This window comes from Nycticebus coucang, chromosome X (genome assembly GCF_027406575.1).
Source record: "Nycticebus coucang isolate mNycCou1 chromosome X, mNycCou1.pri, whole genome shotgun sequence".
Classification (NCBI taxonomy): Eukaryota; Metazoa; Chordata; class Mammalia; order Primates; family Lorisidae; genus Nycticebus; species Nycticebus coucang.
In genome coordinates, this window is record NC_069804.1 from 173,490,861 (window position 1) to 173,511,214 (window position 20,354).

The following is a 20,354-nucleotide window of genomic DNA, read 5'->3' on the forward strand; positions in this document are numbered from 1 at the left end:
TTCTGTTTTTATTTTTCCCTTGACAAAAATGGGGTTTTGGGTCCCCATTCTGCCTGCATCTTCTTGAATATGCAGTACTCTATACTTATCTCGATGGTCAGGTTTGGTTCTCTTTATGAAACACTGGACTATACAAGCTTTTCAAATCAATTTCAGCATATTCTATTTGGAAAGTGGAGCTTGTTAACAATTTAAGTGAAATTGTGGTAAAACATAGCACATTTGTTGAGTCAGAGTGACATATGAGTCAGAGTGACATATGAGTTACATATTTGAATTACTAACCCAGGTCAGGGGAGCTCAACTTGGGAACTTTTATTTTTTATAGGCTTTCTGCCCAATTTTTACACCTGGTTCAGACACAAATCAATGCATACACATTTTCCCCAGTGATATGATATACATGGAATTCTCTTCAGCTTACAAATAAGATATTTTTCAAGTTTCTTAGTTATTTTACTGTAAGGGTATTTGCTCTGTTGATAGACTCTGCTGTAGTTACAGTCTATTAATTCCAGACAATAACATATATGGTGTAAGAGAGACAGTAGCATATAATGGTGAAGATTATGACTAGAAACACAACTCTATCAATGTCCAGCAAACTGTCTACATGTATGAGTTATTGGAGGTCTGTAACCTGTAAGTTGTCACAATAAAATGCAAACCTGGAGTTATTCAGAAATATTGCACAACTAGTTATATTCAGAAATTCTTACATTATGTTCTTATCCAGGGTTAAGTTCCCCTTTTCCATCTTCCAAGATTAGTCTGAGGAATTCTATCATCATTTTTACTACATTATTTTGAAAAGTTCTGTGCATAGGCCTCTACCACAAGGTTTTTACCATGTCCTATTCATTTGCCCATAGTCCAAGTACAACAAAGAGCTTGGAGCTATAGTAAATGGTCAGTAAAGCTTTATTATACTGAAATGGATATTTCCCACTTTTAATCCTAATTATAAGATTATGTAAAATTAACCATTAGTTTTTTCAGCCTCACCAGAAAATAAGACATACCATTAGGTATCCATTTTTAAAAGCTCTTATAAAAGATCAGATGAATTCTCAAGGTAGTTAGAATATTTTTGCTGAATTATAAAATATTTTAATTTACAATATAAACACCTTATTATGTTTGTTATTCACTGTGGCTGATTATACAGCTAAAGCCATATCATGCATGATTAATTGGGTTTCTGATATAAAACCTGTAATAGACATAAACAATGGAAAGGGAATGCGAGTTACCAATTGAAAGATAATTATATATACTACATACAAATAGGTATAAATGCACTTCCTTAGGTCAATGAGAAAGTGGGAAAACTTCAAAAATAAAAAATTTACTAGAGCAATTTTGCCACGGTGAGCCCAGAACATTTATTTAGCATGTTGAAATGGGCAAAAATAGTCAATTATTCAAATTAATTTTAAGTCAATAATTCAGCAAGAATGTATTGTAAGGCATGACAGAACCCATTGTACTCTATAAGCAATACAAAGTGATAACAAATGCGGTAACTAACTTCACAAAACACATTACGTAGGGAGATAAAGACATGGATTCATATCATTACAGTGTCAAAAGGCTACAAAATATGCTAGAGTGGAAGTTTGAAATACTATGGGAATATACAAAGACAGGGGAATAAATTCATTTTAACCAAGAATTGAGGACATTAGAAAAGATAGGAATATTTTAACTTGTTATGCCCTTGCAGAACAGGTAGTATTTTTATGAAAAGACATGAAGAAGGATAGTGAAAATATAGCTCAGAAGTGGAAAGAAGCACCTTTGGAAAACTATAAGAAGTCAAATCATTTGTTGCTGAAGTACAGTATATTAAACATACATCATGTTTATTGTTTTGGCTTGCCAAAATATCTTAACTCTTTCTTCTATTAATGATACCTTCAATATCTTTTGGCGTTGATATTCTGCTTGCCATTTATGTAGATTAGGTGGAAGTGAACACAAAACCCAGGCCTGACCAATGAATTCACAGAACACACTGTGTGGCAAGGGTTAGTTCAGATATGGATATGTGACCTAAGTTCATCCAATTACAGGGAAAGCTGGCAATTGTACAGACTTTATTGGGAGAGATATGATCTCTTTTCACTGCACCTCCATTTGGTAAATCGTGAGCCTGGATACTTCCGAGGTCACCAATGTAGAGCCTAAGTATGAAGACAACACAGGTGAGGGCATACTTAAGAGTGAAAGTAAATCAAGCCATAATATTATTTGGTCTTCAAGTCTCACCTACAGACATTTTTACATGAACTTACAAATTCTCCTTTTTCTAAGTAGGTTTTCTGTTGCTTGTACCCATAGGATCTTTCCGAATATAGGACAAAGTGATGAATGAGAAAACAAAAGGGTAGAAAACTATAGCATAACTAACATCAGAAACCTATATGTCTGCCTCATTTTTATTCCTTCCCTCCACAAACATACAGACTGGCTTCTAGAAGATTCAAACATGCAGATGAGCAAGTAACTACAATATGAAAGGTATGGTTGTGTCTTCAGTAGTTTTTTTGAATTAGGATTCCTCACTTTTTCCATCTTTGTAGCAACCAAATAATAAGCCATTCTCCTGGATCCCAAGTGCCTCACTAATAATTCACATCAGAAAGTACAGAACTGCTGCCATGACCATCTAAAATCTTTGCAACATTTAATTTTCAAGAATGGGTTTGAGAGTAATTTTTATCTTAGAAAATTGTACCATTTTATAGGAATGAATATAGAATATTCTGACCTTCCTAAAAATGTGTTGGCCTCAGTTATGTTAAAAGTGTAAAATGTCTTTAAAAGAAAGAGGAAATTGACAGAAACAGTAAAAAGTTCCTTTTAGTAGAAAATTGCAAGAGCCTTTAAAATGTTAATAACAATAATGCTCACTGATTTTATAACATTTCATTTATTACTTTTTAAAACATTAACTGAATGCCTGCTGTGCTAGATCCTTTGCAGATCGATGAATCTGCTGTCCCAGCCCAGAAGGAACTCAATGTCCAGTAGGATAGATAAGACTATCTTTCTTTCCTTTCTTCATTCGGTCAAAATGTTTACTATGCATTGTGGATTGAACTGGATTGAGCTAGAGAAAATAAGAAAGGCAGAAATCTGGCCTGAATTGGGAAGACTACACATCTACCAAATGATGGATAAAGAGCAGAGTGAACTGATGCATTCATTGGTATGTGGTAGCCAAAATGCAGGCAATGCTAGTTCTAGAAGGAGAAATGGGCTCCACAATGCTCGGGGTTGTTATTTTGGGCAGTGACTCTGAAAAGGAGATTCTTTGGTTGTTTATTTGTTTTAACTTTCTATTTTGAAATAATCATAGATTCACAGAAAGGAAAAAAAAGATAGTACAGACAAGTCCCCTATGGTCTTCACTCTGTCCCTCCAAATAGTTACATTTTATATAGGTACAATAAACCATGAAATTTTCATTTAAACAATGGGTGAGTAAAGTTCTACGTCATTTGATTACATGTACAAATAGGTTTAGCTGTCACCTTAGTCAAAATACAAAGCTTTTCCACCACCCAAAAGATCGACCTCTAGTTACCCCTTTGTAGTCACAACCACTCCTCTTTGCCTTCATCAATTCCTAAACCTTGACAACCACTAATATATATTTTCTCTCTTTGGTTTTTTGACAAGGAATTTGTAACTCTACCTATAGGGGTGATCCCCTTAGAATCTAGTGATTAATCCATATGTCAACAAAACTTTTAAAAATCATGAAGGTCTCCAAAATGAGCCCACTGTTTTAGAATTCTGACTCCTGAAGGAGGGATCACAGCATATGTTTCAGGGTGTGCTTATAAAAGGAAACTTGACAATAGAAACAGAAGAAAGAAAAACTCCAGTGTATTCTGAATGTTTCACATTGGCAGTATTGTTTTAACGTGATTTTCTTTTTTAACAGGGTCTTTCTCTGTCACTCAAGATGGAGTGTGGTGGTATGATCATAGCTCACTGGAGCCTCAGTCTCCTGGGCTCATGAAATCCTCCTTCCTCGGCCTCTTGAGTAGCTAGGACTACACGTGAATGCCATCTCACTCCAGTAAATTTATATATGCACAGGCAGGAATCTCACTTTGTTGTCCAGGCTGGTTCAAACACCTGGCTGCAAATGATACTTCCACCTTTGCCTCTCAAAGTGTTGGGAACACAGGGGTGAGCCCATTGCATCTGGCCCAATGTGGTTTTTGAATAATTGTTTAAAACAGCTTAATATTGTTAGTTATGTATTTTAATATTGGGTTTATTTAAAAAATAGTCTATGAATAATTATCTCTGTGTTCATTAACAACTAGTTTCTGGGGAAAGGTTACTTAAGTCTAAGAATTGACAGGGATAATATTTTCATTTTGTGAATCACCACTTTGGGGAATCCCAACAATGTGTCAATGTGTTCATGTTCTCTATGGACAGTGATCTGGATTGGACTGTGTGCATTATATATGTCATGTCCTCTCAGGGTTTTTAGTAAGTTCCAATAAATTTCTGGCCACTTGTCAAGACAAAATGGTTTAAACTTCAGGATACAGATTTCCTGGAGAAAACTATTGTCTTAGACATCTGCTGAGTAACTAATATAATCATTTGTGTAAGTGGAAAGTTGGGCTATATAGATGAGAATCTTTCTGTGCCAGAAAGAGCACATGTTAAACACAAAAGAAATCATTATGAACTGGATTAATGGATGTATAGAGAAAGAAGTTGAGAATTTGGCATTGGTAACATTTGGAGACAGGTGCAGGATATTCAAACCCTAATTTCTCATGAATGAGGAATGAACATCTGCTCAGAATAGCAACATAAGACAATATTCAGATCTGTACTGAATGCACTTGCAACAACAGGAGCCACAGGATTATAACCAAGATTTTTTTTGTGCCTATCCATGTGCTAATTATATTTCATTTACTTTTCATTGTTAAGTATTTTATAGCAAAAGTTCTAATTCTTTTTGTGCATTGTGATCACCATTGGAGGTTATATAAAATACTTATTCCAATTTCATGCCCTGAGAATGATACACCAGAATATCCAGGAATGATACTTTAGAATATTCACTACTGAAAATCTACTTCACTGATTCCAGTATGCAACCAAGTTTGGGAACCACTGTTTTAAATGATATTCAGTAAAATAATGTGCAAAATTAAATGTATCAGTGCTTTCTTTTTCTCTCAGAGTAAACTAGCTATGCAATGCATTCCAACTTCTATATATATATATATATTTGACTTCAATTACCACAGGTGCTCAAGATGACGTGCATTCATCTTTTGGTATTAGCAGATATCAAGTATTAAAATTTTAATACAGTTTTTTTTTCCTTTCTTAAAATGTATATACATTTTTGGCACCCACTGTGACTGTGTGTGTGTATGTCTTAGATTCATTTTATCCTTCTCTTAGGTCTTGCTGCTACTGCATTAGTCCCAGACATGTGAACCCAGGTCATAACAATATTTGAATTAATTTTCTCCTGTACTTTCAGTGTCATAATCCTCTGTTATATTCTTCACAATTCCACATTACATCTTCAACATCCATCCAGAGATGGATGGGCTTCACAAACACCGGGTCTGAAAATAATAGAAAGCCCTTGTTCTGCTCCTAATGTTAAAAAAAAAAAAAAAATTACAGACTCTAGAAGGTGGAAGAAGCAGTAAGCTGGCAGAATAGAACATAGTGTGTTTTGGGAGAATAAGAATGAATGAATAATAAATGTGTCAAATGAGGTATTTTATTTAGGTTTACTTTCCCCAGTAAATGTTTCTCTTTTTTGAAATGCATAATGATGCTTCAGGTGCAAACTGTTTTTTTAATCTAATTTTTATTAAATCATAACTACATACATTTATGGGGTACAATGTTATGGTTTGATATACAATGTGGAATGCTTAAGTCAAACTGTTTAACATATCCATAACCTCACTTATTTTTTGTTGTAAGACATTTATAATATACTCTTAGCTGTTTTCAAATGTACCCTTGCATTGGACACATTGGGTGACAACACACCAAATACCCTCCTTCCACTCACCTTCCCTCCTACCCTCCCCTTTTCCTTCTCTCCCCTCCTTCCTTCTGGAATATATTTGTGTTTTATCATTCATATGAATGTGTAAGTGATTATATATTTGTTTCATAATAGTATTGAGTACATTGGATACATTTTTTTTCCATTCTTTAGATACTTTACTAAGAATAATATGTTCCAGCTCCATCCAGTTAAACATAAAAGGTGTAAAGTTTAAATATTTCTTTATGGTTGCATAGTATCCCATTGTATACATACACTACAATTTATTAATCCATTCATGGGTTGATAGACATTTGGGCTGCTTCCCTGATGTGGCAATTATGAGTTTGGCTGCAATGAACATTCTGGTGCAAATGTCTTTTTTGTAAATGATTTTTGTTCATCTGGGTAGATACCTAGTAATGGAATTGCAGGATCAAATGGTAGGTCAACTTTTAGTTCCTTAAGAATTCTCCATACTTCTTTCAAAAAAGGCTGCATTAATTGTAATCCCACCTTCAGGATAGAAGTGTTTCCTTCTCTTCAAATCCATGCCACCATTTGAAGTTTTGGGATTTCGTGGTGTGGGGTAATCTTCCTGGAGTTAGGAGATATTTCAAAGTGGATTGCATTTGAATTTCTCTGATGATAATGATGGTGAGCATTTTTTCATGTGTCTGTTGGCCATTTGCCTTCAATCCTCAGAGAACTTTCTGTTCAAGTCTTTTTCCCACAAAGAAATGGGGTTGTTTGTTCTTTTCTTATTGATTAGTTTGAGTTCTCTGTAGATTCTAGTTATAAGACCTTTGTTGGAATCATAACAAGCAAAAATCTTCTCCCATTCTGAAGGCTATTTGCTTTACTTGAGGTCCCCTTAGCTAGGTAGAAGTTTTTAGGTTGATCAGATCCCAGTAACATATTTTTGGTGTTGCATCAATTGCCAGGGGGGTCCTCCTCATAAAATATTATACTAGGCCAATATCTTCAAGCATTTTTCTTGCACTCTCTTCTGGTATTTTTACAGTTTCATATGTTAAGTTTAAATCTTTTATCCAGTGAGAATCAATTTTTGTTAGTGGTGTAAGGTGAGGGTCCAGTTTCAGTCTTCTACAGGTCGCTAGCCAGTTCTCCCAGCACCATTTGTTAAATAGGAAATCTTTTCCCCAGTGTGTGTTTTTGTTAGGCTTATCAAGAATCAAATGATGGTATGTGGCTGGGTTCATCTCTAGATTCTCTATTCTGTTCCATACATCTACATCTCTATTGTGCAGGACCATGCTGTTATGATCACTATAGCTATGTAATATAACCTGATACCTCATGATTTGTTTTTATTTCTAAGTAGCGTATTGGCTATTCAAGGTTTTTTTCTGATTCCATATGAAGCAAAATACTATTTTTTCAAATTCTTTAAAGTATGCCATTTGTGCTTTTATAGGGAATGAATTAAATGTGTTGATTGCCTTGAGTAGGATGGACATTTTAACAATGTCAATTCTTCCCAGCCATGAGCATTGTATATTTTTCCATTTGTTAACATCTTCAACTATTTCTATCTTAGGGTTTCATAAATCTCATTACAGAGATCTTTAACATCCTTTGTTAGATAAATTCCCAGGTATTTCATCTTCTTTTGCACTTCCATTAAAATGAATAGAGTCTTTGACTATATTTTCAGCTTGTCGATTGTTGGTGTATATATATGCTACTGATTCGTAAGCATTGATTTTGTATCCTGAGACATTGCTCTATTCCTTGATAACTTCTTTTTTTTATTTTTATTAAATCATAGCTGTGTACATTAATGTGATCATGGGGCACCATACACTGGTTTTGTAGACTGTTTGATACATTTTCATCACACTGGTTAACATAGCCTTCCTGGCATTGTATTAGTTATTGTGCTAAGATGTTTACATTGCACATTTACTAAGTTTCACATATAACCTTGTAAGATGCACTGGAGGTGTAATCCCGCCAATCCCCCTTCCTCTACCCCCTCCCCCCTCCCTCCCCTCCCTCTCCCACTTCCCCCTATTCTTAGGTTGTAACTGGGTTATAGCCTTCATGTGAAAGCCATAAATTAGTTTCATAGTAGGACTGAGTACATTGGATACTTTTTCTTCCATTCTTGAGATACTTTACTAGGAAGAATATGTTCCAGCTCCATCCACGTAAACATGAAAGAGGTAAAGTTTCCATCTTTCTTTAAGGCTGCATAATATTCCATGGTGTACATATACCACAATTTATTAATCCATTCGTGGATCAATGGGCTCTTGGGTTTTTTTTCCATGATTTAGTAATTATGAATAGGCTGAATAGAATAAACATTCTAGTACAAATATCTTTGTTATGGTGTGATTTTTGGTCTTCTGGGTATATGCCTAGTAGAGGGATTATAGGATTGAATGGAAGATCTATTTTTAGATCTCTAAGTGTTCTCCGTACATCTTTCCAAAAGGAATGTATTAATTTGCATTCCCACCAGCAGTGTAGAAGTGTTCCCTTTTCTCTACATCCACGCCAACATCTCTGGTCTTGGGATTTTGTGATATAGGCTAATCTTACTGGAATTAGATAATATCTCAAAGTACTTTTGATTTGCATTTCTCCGATGATTAAAGATGATGAGCATTTTTTCATATGTCTGTAGGCCGTGCATGTGCCTGTCTTCTTCAGAGAAGTTTCTCCTCAGATCCCTTGCCCAACCTGCGATGGGATCACTTGTTCTTTTTTTGCTTATATGTTTGAGTTCTCTGTGGATTCTGGTTATTAAAGCTTTGTCGGATACATAACCTGCAAATATCTTCTCCCATTCTGAGGGCTGTTTGCTTGCTTTACTTACTGTGTTCTTGGCTGTGCAGAAGCTTTTTAGTTTGATCAGGTCCCAGTAATGTATTTTTGATACTGCTTCAATTGCCCGGGGGGGTCCTCCTCATAAAATACTCGCCCAGACGGATTTCTTCAAGGGTTTTCCCTGCATTGTCTTCTAGTATTTTTATAGTTTCATGTCTTAAGTTTAAATCTTTAATCCAGGGATAGTCTATCTTAGTTAATGGTAAAAGGTGTGGGTCCAGTTTCAGTCTTCTGCAGGTTGCCAGCCAGTTCACCCAGCACCATTTGTTAAATAGGGAATCTTTTCCCCACTGAATGTTTTTAATTGGCTTGTCAAAAATTAAATAACAGTAAGTAGCTGTATTCATCTCTTGGTTCTCTATTCTGTTCCAGACATCTACTTCTCTGTTTTTGTGCCAGTACCATGCTGTTTTGATCACTATCGATTTGTAGTATAGTCTGAGATCTGGTAACGTGATTCCTCCTGCTTTGTTTTTATTTCTGAGTAATGTCTTGGCTATTCGAGGTTTTTTCTGATTCTATATAAAACGGAGTATTGTTTTTTCAAGATCTTTAAAGTATGACAGTGAAGCTTTAATAGCGTTAAAATTATATATTGCTTTGGGTAGTACAGACATTTTAATGATGTTGATTCTTCCCAGCCATGAGCATGGTATGTTTTTCCATTTGTTAACATTTTCAGCTATTTCTTTTCTTAGAGTTTCATAGTTCTCTTTATGGAGATCTTTCAAGTCTTTTGTTAGATAAATTCCCAAATATTTCATCTTCTTTGACTCTCCTGTGAATGGAATAGAGTCCTCAACTGTTTTTTCAACTTGACTATTGTTGGTATATACAAAGGCTACCGATTTATGAATGTTGATTTTGTAACCTGAGATGCTGTTGTATTCCTTGTTCACTCCTAAGAGTTTTGTAGTAGAATCTCTAGTGTTTTCCATATATGCAATATTCCTTGATAACTTTTAAGAGCTTTGTTTAATCTCTGGGGTTTTCCAGGGAAAAGATCATGTCATTCACGAAGAGTGAGAGTTTGGCTTCCTCTGACTCCATTTGAACACCCTTGATCCCCTTCTCTTGCCTGATTGCGATGGCTCAGTCTTCCATTACTACGTTGAGTAGCAGTGGTGACAATACGAATCCTTGTTGAATTCTAGATCTGAGTGGAAATGTTTTCAATTTTACTCCATTCAATATGATATAGGCTGTGAGTTTGCTGTAGATGGCCTCTTATCAGTTTAAGAAATGTCCCATCTTAGCCTATTTTCGTAAGTGTTCTAATCATGAAAGGATGATGGATATTATCAAACTATTTTCTACATCAATTGCAATAATCATATGGTCTGTTTTTTTAATTTTATTTAAGGAATGTATTATATGTATAGATTTGTGTATGTTGAACATAGCTTGGAACACACATATCTTTGAACCCTGGAACAAAATCAAGTTGATTGTGGTGTATAAATTTTTTGATGGTTGTTTAATTTTGTTTGCTAGAATCTTCTTGAATATTTTTGCACTGATATTCAATAATGATATTGGTCTGTAGTTTTATTTCTTTGTTGGGTCCTTTCCTGGTTTGGGGATCAAGGTGATACTTGCTTCATAGAATGTGTTGGAGTGGATTCCTTCTTTTTCAATGTTTTTGAAAAGGTTTTGTTATATAGGTACTATTTAATCTTTGAAAGTTTGATAGAATTCTGATGTCAAGCCATGTGGTCCCAGACTTTTCTTTTGGGGGAGATTTTGTATAGTTGATGTTATTTCAATGCTGGATATAGGTCTATTCAAAATTTCTAATTCTTTCGAGTTGAGTCTAGAAAAGTGGTGTGCTTCCAGATGTTGGTCCATTTCTTCTAGATTTTCATATTTCTGAGAATAGAGTTTTTTTTACATTAATCTCTGAGGATATTTTTAAGTTCTGTGGTATCTGTTGTTATTTCTCTTTTATCATTTCTCATTGACATTATTAGAGATTTTACTTTTCTGTTTCTGGTTAGGCTAGGCAAAGCTTTATCAATTTTATTAAGCTTTTCAAAGAATCAACTTTTTGTTTCATTGATCTTCTAAACGATTCTTCTGTTTTCAATGTTATTTAATTCTTTTCTAATTTTGGTTAGTTCTTTTTCTCTGCTGGGATGGGGTTGGATTTTTCTTCCTTTTCCAGTTGCTTGAGAAGACTCATTAGGTCATTAGGTTGTTGTCTTTCTCTCTTTCTGTTTTCTTGAAGAAGGTTTCTAATGCTATAAATTTTCCTCTTAGGACTGCCTTTGCATTATCTCTTTAATTCATGATGGTTGAGAAGATACAAGGAATAATTTCTATTCTTTTAAATTGGTTTGGTTCAGATCTGTGTCCTAAGATATGATCAATTTTGGAGAATGGTCCGTGGGCCGGTGAGAAGAATGTGTATTCAGTATTTTTTTTTTTATTTTCTTTAAAAAAAATTTAATTAATTTATTTTTATTGTTAAATCATAGCTGTGTACATTAGTACAATCAAGGGGTACAATGTGCTGGTTTCATATACAATCTGAAATATTCTCATCAAACTGTTCAATGTAGATTTCATGGCATTTTCTTAGTCACTGTATGTAGGCATTTGTATTCTGCATTTAGTAAGTTTTGCCTGTACCCATTCTAAGATGCACTGTAGGTGTGGTTCCACACTTTATCCTCCCTCCACCCTAACCTCTCCCATTTCCTGTTCCTTGGCCCTTTCCCCATAGTCTTGTGCTATAGTTCTTCTTAGCAAAGTATCTCAGGAATGGAAGAAAAGGTATCCAATGTACTCAGCTCTACTATGAAGCTAAATTATAGCTTTCACATGAAGGCTATAACCCAACTGTATTCAGTATTTTTTAGGATGAAATGTTCTTTAGAGTTCTGTTAAGTCTATTTATTCTAGGGTCAAATTTGAGTTCATTATTTCCTTGTTTAGTTTCTTCTTGGAAGATCTATCCAGAAGTGACAAAGTCGTGTTAAAGTTTTTCATATCCATTAGGGTTCTTTTATAAATTGAGGAACATTCGGGTAGGGAGCACAAGTGTTTCCCATGATTAATATGTAGTGTCTATCCCCTGTCTTTCCTTTCTTTGTTGGTGTAAATCTTTTTTTTTAGTTTTTGGTTAGGGCCAGCTTTGAATCCACCACCTCAGGTATGTGGGGCTGGTGCCCTACTCCTTGAGCTGCAGGCGCCACCCTGTTGGTTTAAATCTTATTGTATCTGCAAATATAATCACAACTCCTCCTTATTTCTGATTTTCATTTGCCTGTTTTAGAGATGTCCATCCTTTCACCTTGAGTCTTTTTTTTATCCTTTGGGGTGAGATGAGTCTTTTGTAGGCAACAGATACCTTGCCTGAGTTTTTGTATCTAGTCAGCCAACTTGTGCCTCTTTTGAGGAGAATTAAGCAATTCTCCTTAATTGAGAGATTTGATAGGTATGGTAGTGTTTTGGCATTCAAGTTTTTCAAATGTCCAGTGCATATTTTTAATATTTCACTATTGTGGAAGTTAGGTTTTGTTCAATAAATTCTGGGTGAGTTTTATTCAGAGATATACCATTTTGCTGGTCATCATAGAAAATGGGTATGAGTATTTCCTAGAGAGATTGTTTAGTTATGGCAAATTGCCTCAATATGTGTATGTCAGTAAAGTATTTGATTTCTTCATAACAAATGAAACTCAGTTTAGCTGGATATAAGATCCCAGGCTGAAAGTTGTTTTGTTTTAGAACACTGAAAGTCAATGACCATTCTTTTCTGGCTTGAAAATTTGGGGCTAAAAATCTTCGGTCATTCAAATATTTCTGCCTTTTCAGGTAATGCTTTTTTTTACATCTGGCTGCTTGCAGGATTTTTTCCTTCATATTAACTTTGGCAAAGTTAATTAAAATGTATATAGGAGATGCTTTATTTAGATTGAGTTTCTGTGGTTTTGAAATTACCTAGTATCTGAATTTTTGTATCTCTCACAATGCACCTTCAGCTTCACTGAGTCCACTTCTGTACAGTATCTCTCATTATGAACATGAGTCTGTGGTGAAAGCTGCCTCTAGTCACCATCTTCCTCCCAGCTTGCATTATATTTTAAATTGATTTTATAATGTCATACTTAAAATGATTCAGGACCTTCCCACCACTGACTTTGTTATAAATTATAGATCCTTTGTTTGATACTTTACATGCTGTTTGACATGGTCCTGGACTACCTCTGCTTACTCATATTTACTTGTATTTGTGCTTTACACTTTCAGTTAACTCCAAGCTTTTTGTGGTTTCATCAATATGCTATGTTTTCCATGTTTTGCCTTGACATATATTGTTTCTTTTTGAATAATTTATTTTATTCTTTCAATTTTCAGTTCAGATGCCATCTTCTCAGAGAAATTGCCCCCGAAGGCCCCAATCCATATACAGATTTAACCATTTTCTCTTCTTTGTTTCTTCTGTAATTCATAAACATGTCTAATATTTAACTTTATATAGACAAGCAAAAACAAAGACTATGTGATTATCTCAATAAATGCAGAAAAACCATTTGATAAAAATCTTCAACAAACTAGCCTGGAATGCACATACCTCAGAAGTATAAAAGCTGTATATAAATAACCCACAGCCAACGTCATACTGAATGTGTAAAAGCTGAAAGCATTCCTCTTAAGAATTGAGACAAGACAAGGGTGCCCACTGTCACTGCTTCTCTACAATATATTTCTGGAAGTCCTAGACAGAGCAATCAGACAAAAGAAATCTAATGATACGTGCTTGTATCTAGAAAACTGTAAAAATTAGAAATCCACCAAAAGACTCCTAGAATTCATAAATTCAACAAGCCTCAAGATACACTAGCAATATGCAAAAGTCAGTAGTGTTTCTATATAATTTTAATTGTTTAAGTACATGCATTCCTACATATGGTCAGTTTTGTAAAGCTGTGGCCTACCATATTCTTTCCATAACTTTAAAGATTTTTGAAAAATATTGATACTAAATATAATAAATGCCAAATATTTCATATCTTATATGACTAATTTCTGGTTTCTGGGATATTATAACAACTTTAATATTATCTTTTATAAATAATATCATGAAGAACAAAGATACATATAAATGTTCTATGATATAAATGTGTATTTCTTCTGGAAAATTTTCCAGAATTTAGACGAATGCTTAAGTGTGTGTCATAGGCCTTTTAATTCAGATCGTCAAATACCTTTAAGAAAAAATTACAAATTTTAAACTCCTACCAGCAGTATGCTATGTTTCCTTATATTCACTGTATTCGTGGGTACTCTTCTCTGTTTTATTGATACATTAGTCCCTTGTAAATCATATAATTCCATACCTTCAAATAAAATTTGGTGCTGATATTTCATAAACCTGTAGCAGGCCCTGACTTTCCTACAAAATAGCAGACTCATATATGAAACTGCCTATTTGATTTTTTTCACATAGATACATAGCCAGATGCAGAATACATAAATTCAGATAGATTTGAAATATCACATACTAGTTGTTTGGTTGTATGTTGTATTTCACTACCTTGCCAATTCTAGTAGAAATACCATGACATTTTGAATAATAAAAACAATGTTGTAAATATTTTATAGTTTAAGTGACACCTTATTACTCCTCTTTTTATAAATACCTTGGGTTATTTTCTCAAATAAATTTTGTCAAATTCTGTCAAATTAAAAGAATTACAAGCAATGTTTAGTAGTATTGTTATTAAAACAGTGAATTGAAGTGGAGAGATAATATACATTTACTTTTTCCATTTTCTAGTTTAATAAAGTCTTATAGCGGGCGGCACCTGTGGCTCAGCCGGTAAGGCGCCGGCCCCATATACCGAGGGTGGCGGGTTCAAACCCGGCCCCGGCCAAATTGCAACCAAAAAATAGCCGGGCGTTGTGGCAGGCACCTGTAGTCCCAGCCACTCGGGAGGCTGAGGCAAGAGAATCGCTTAAGCCCAGGAATTGGAGGTTGCTGTGAGCTGTGTGAGGCCACGGCACTCTACCGAGGGCCATAAAGTGAGACTCTGTCTCTACAAAAAAAAAAAAAAGATAAAAAAAAAATAATAATAATAAAGTCTTATAGCTACTTACAAATTAAATAATGAATTAATGAATAATTCACAATTCATTAATAATGAATTAGTGAATTAAAATAAATGTACATTTTTATTAAGCTCATTTATAATGTTTTTTAATTACATTAATATCATTTTCTTATACTATATGTTCTAAAAGATTATTAGAACTACAGTCTCTGGAGAGATAATGTGCAGGTGGTGCCAGAAATCACCCCTGAACTGCTGTACATAGGGAAAATGGGAAATTGTAGCTAAATTTACTTCTATTTACAATGTATGCATTAGAAATAATTCCAAAACATTCTGTATGTGTAGGCCACCTCTTGTAAATATTTGTAGTGAATATTTTGTAAATAGAGGAACGTTTAGCTACACTTTCCTGTTTTCCCTATGTATAGTGACTTTAGGGGAGACTTCTGGGACACCCTGTAATCTCCAGATACAAATATACATGGATCTGTGTTAGTGATCTCCTCCAGATACAAATATACATGGATCTGTGTTATTGATCTCTTTTCTGTATATATACAAAACCATGTAGTTATGGATATATGTGTGTGTGATCTAACATGAGTATCTTTATGGCTTCAGAATGCTGATGGCTTTTTGTTTGAGACATATGTTTTTATCTTATTATTAATGGATTTTTATTTTCTAGCTTTCCAGTCAGAATTTTAGTCCAAATATGTTCTTGAGTTTTTTGTACTTGTTTTAAAAGAATTTGTTATCAGGTCTATATTACGTTTTAAAGCAAATTGAGAAGTTGTCGTATTTTCCTGTGATTTGGACACATTATATAGAAAATAGCAGAAATGAACTCATCAATCAAAGTACTCCAGAGATTTTTTTCTTTTTTTTTTAAGTTTTGGCCAGGGCTGAGTTCGAACCCATCACCTCCAGCATATGGGGCCAGTGCCCTACTCCTTTGAGCCACAGGAGCCACCCTCCAGAGATTTTTGATTTTAATTTTTGATAAGTTTAGGTGATCTTCCACAGTCATCATTATATTAGTATTGTATTTCTTTTGAGCATTTTCAGTTATTTATATTTTCTGAAAAATGCCCATTTCAGTTAGATTTTATAACTTGTAGGCATATAATTGAACACAGCATCCTATTTTTGTCTTGATTTGGGCTGGTATAACAAAAGAGCATAGACTTGGCAACTTATAAGATAAAATAAATTTACTTTTCACAGTTTTGGAGCCTGGTAAGTCCAAGATCAAGGCACCAACAAATTTGGTGTCTGGTGTCTGGTGTTTTGTGTCTAGTGTTCCGGTTTATAGATGATAACTTCTAATTGTATACATGCATGCAGAAAGGGTGAAAAACTCCCTGGGGTCATTTTTATACAGATATTAATTCCATTCATGAGGGTTATGCTCTCATGACCTAATCATATAGCAAAGGATCTACCTATTAATTCAATGATATTGGGGGATAGAATTTCAAAATATGATTTTAGAGGAATACAAACATTTAAACCCTAACACTCTCTGCCACCCCAACTACTCTCCATCTCTCAATATTTTCTTATCTGTTGTTACATGCTTAACAGCAAATTTCCACATATTTTATAACTTTTTATTCATTATTATAATTATCAGAAATTTGATTTTACTTTACCACCCTCCACGCCAACTTGCTTTGCATGTTTATTCATTCATTTTTTGAATAATTTTCCTTTGTCTGTTTCTATATGTTTGGTTTTTTCAAAATGCTTAAGTAAATGATTGGGGTAGCCTCGTTACTTTTTTCCACCTATCTTATAAGCAATTGAGGAACATTAAAATGCAAATGAACAAGATACAATTGCAACATAGTGATTTAAATACATTTAAAAGTTTATTGGACAATGTGCAAGAATCTCCTATCCCTTTTCTAATACAACCTTACATAGCCAATCATATACATGGAAAAAAACATAAATAATGTCTGACCTCCTAAAGGATGTGGACCAAATTCATAATAGGGTTACACTTATCATGTGATAGATAGGAAGTGAAGTTATGTATTTTTTAAATTTTCCATACCTAAGGTGAGAAAGATGGAAGAGCAGACATGCACGTGAGGCTTGACTTTTCTCTAGTGACTCCAACACTGATTAGTGTGGCCCACTGGCTATTAAGACCTGTTTTCACTGACCAAATGTGTACTTCTTCCCCTGGTGGAGAAAAGTGATCTCTAGGTTTCAGAGAAGAGTCAGAAAGGTTGATTCTAATACTTCACCACCCAGGGAAGTGCTATGAGCTCTGGAGTATAAAACCATGGATAGTTTTGGGTGCTGACAACTTGGAACCGAGTCCCTTTTGGAAATTTAACTAAGTGAAAAAGAACTTCCTTTGACAGGGTCACACCACTTGACAAGAAAAGACCAAATGCAATGTTGGGTGGATTAGAGGATATAATGGCTCAGTTAATTTTCTTCAATTCTGAACAAATATGCAGGACTCTCTGAGTTCCAAACCTCCCAGTGGACTGTGACATAGAGCTTTCTCATAACTGCATGGTAGTTCAATTTTTTCTACCAAGCCTTTTTTTCCCCTTCCTTACAGGTATTGTTTCTGAGAATGCTTCCTAATAGATGGCCTGTATAAAAATCTCTGTCACAGAGTCTCTTTCCTGAGGGACTCAACCTAAGACAGATGCACCCTGGAAATACCCAGGAGACTTTTAATAACACTTGACCTCAACCCCAGAGATTCTGATTAATTTGTCTAGGGGAAAGATTAAGCATTTTAAGCACTCCTTAGGTAATTCTAATGTGCAGCTATGAATGAAAGCCACCGTCTTAACCCATTGAGCTTAATAATGAAACATATGGTGTGGTCATTACTCTAGGGAGAGTAAACAAGTAACACATCAGGGCAGTACTTCTTAACACAACCGTCCTGAAGCAGCCTACTCCTGCAACCCCTATATCAACCGCTATTATTTTATCTATTTTCTGTGATGAGATGTGAAGATAGTAGAAATTTTTGTTCTCCAAAGACAATAAAGTAGGTCAGTAAAAGCCACTAATAAAATTAATTTTAAGGCTTATTTTACCATAGACAGAGTATTTTAACATTATTCTATTTTTCATCTCAAATTATGCACATCTATATTGTCATTTAGCACACTGAATCTTCTTCTTCTTCTTCTTCTTCTTCTTCTTCTTCTTCTTCTTCTTCTTCTTCTTCTTCTTCTTCTTCTTCTTCTTCCTCCTCTTCCTCTTCTTCTTCATTTCTGTCCATATGTTTGAGAATATACAATGTTATCAATAAACTTCAAACTCTTTTTTGTTGACAATAGAGTATTTTTGTGCTCCAGTATTGTTTTTTTTTTTTTAATTTCAGAATAATGTTAGGGTACAAATAGCCAAATCACAATATTGGAATTTGTTAGGTAGAGTCCATCTTATAGTTACGTCTTGCACCAAAAAGGTGTGTCATATAATGCTTCAATGTGCTCATTCAGTGGCAGCACCCCCAACCCCCTCTTCTCCCCTTTCTCTCCTCCCACCTTCCCCCAACTTGAATTGAAATGAGTTTTTCCCCTGTGTGGGCATGAATTAGATCACGTACTATCTTCATATCAGTATTGAGTACATTGGAAATTTGTTTTTTCATTCTTATAATACTTTACCAAGAAGTATGTGCTTCAGTTCCATCCAGGTTAATATAAAAGATGTGAAGTCACCATCTTTTTATGGCTGAATAGTATTCCATGGTATGCACGTACCACAGTTTGGTAATCCATTCCCGAGTTGATGGCATTTAGGTTGTTTCCATGTCTTGGCAATTGTAAATTGAGCTGCGATAAACAATCTAGTGCATTATGAGAAAATGATTTTTTTTTCTTCTGGGTAGATGCCAAGTAGTGGAATTGCAGGGTCAAATGGAAGATCCAATTTGAGCTCTTTGAGGATTCTCCATACTTCTTTCCAAAGAGTCTGTATTAGTTTGTAGTCCTACCAATAGTGTAAAATTGTTCCTCTCCTTTCACATGTCAGCACCTGCAACTTTGGGATTTTGTGACGTGGACTATTCTTACTGGGGTTACATCTCAGGGTGGTTTTGATTTGCATTACTCTGATGATTAGGGAGAACGAGCATTTTTTCAGATGTGTGTTAGCCATCCATCTGTCTTCCTCAGGGAAAGTTCTGTTCATGTCTCTTGCCCAGTGATAGATAGGATTGTTAGCTCTTTTGTTGATTAATGTGAGTTCTCTACAGATGCTAGTTATCAAGCCTTTAAAAGATTCATAATATGCAAATATTTTTACTATTATGAAGGTTGGCTATTTGCTTTAATTGTTATGTCATTAGATTTGCAGAAACTTTTCATTTTAATTAAATGCCATTTGTTAATTTCTGTTGCTGTTTAAATGACACAAAGTCTTCATAAAATCTTTCCCTCGACCAACATCCTCAAGATTTTTTCCACACTTTATTCTGGGACTTTTAATATTTCTTGCCTTAAGTTTAATATTTTATCCCTCTTGAATCAATTTTTGTAATTAGTAAAAGGTGTGGGTCCAGTTTCAATCTTTTACATGTGTTTATCCAGTTCTCCCAGCACCATTTACTGAATAGGGATTCTTTTCCCCAATGTATGCCTTTGTTTGGTTTATGAAAGATGAGATGGCTATAAGAAATGGGTTTCATATCTTGGTTTTCTATTTGGTTCCAAATGTCTATGTCTCTACTGTGCCAGTACGATGCTGTGCTGATCACTACAGACTGGTAATATAGCCTAAAGTCTGGTATGGTGATGCTTTTGGATTTGTTTTTTTTACTTAGAATTGCCTTTGCTATATGATTTTTTTCTGGTTCCATATGAAATGAAGAACTATCCCCCCCCAAAAAAATCTTCAAAGTATGATGTTGGTATTTTTATGGAGACTATTGAATCTGTAGATTGCTTTGGGTAGAATAGACATTTTAACAATATTCATTCTTCCCAGCCAAGAGCATGGTCTATTCTTCCTTTCATTAATGTCTTCTATTTCTTTTCTGAGGGTTTCAGAATTTTTTCTTGCATAGGTAATTCACATTTATTAGATATATCACTAGGTATTTCATTTTCTTTGAAGATAGTGTAAAGGGAATTTGTGTCTCTGTTGTGTTTCTCAACTTGACTATTATTGACATACATAAAGACTACTTATTTGTAGACATTGATTTTATACCCTGAGATGATATTGTATTTCTTTATCACTTCCAGGACTCTTGTGTTTAAGTCTTCTGGGTTTTCTAAGCATAAGATTATATCATCAACAAATAGTGAGAGTTTGACTTCCTCTGCCCACATTTGGATGCCTTTTATATCCCTCTCTTGCCTGATTGCATTGGT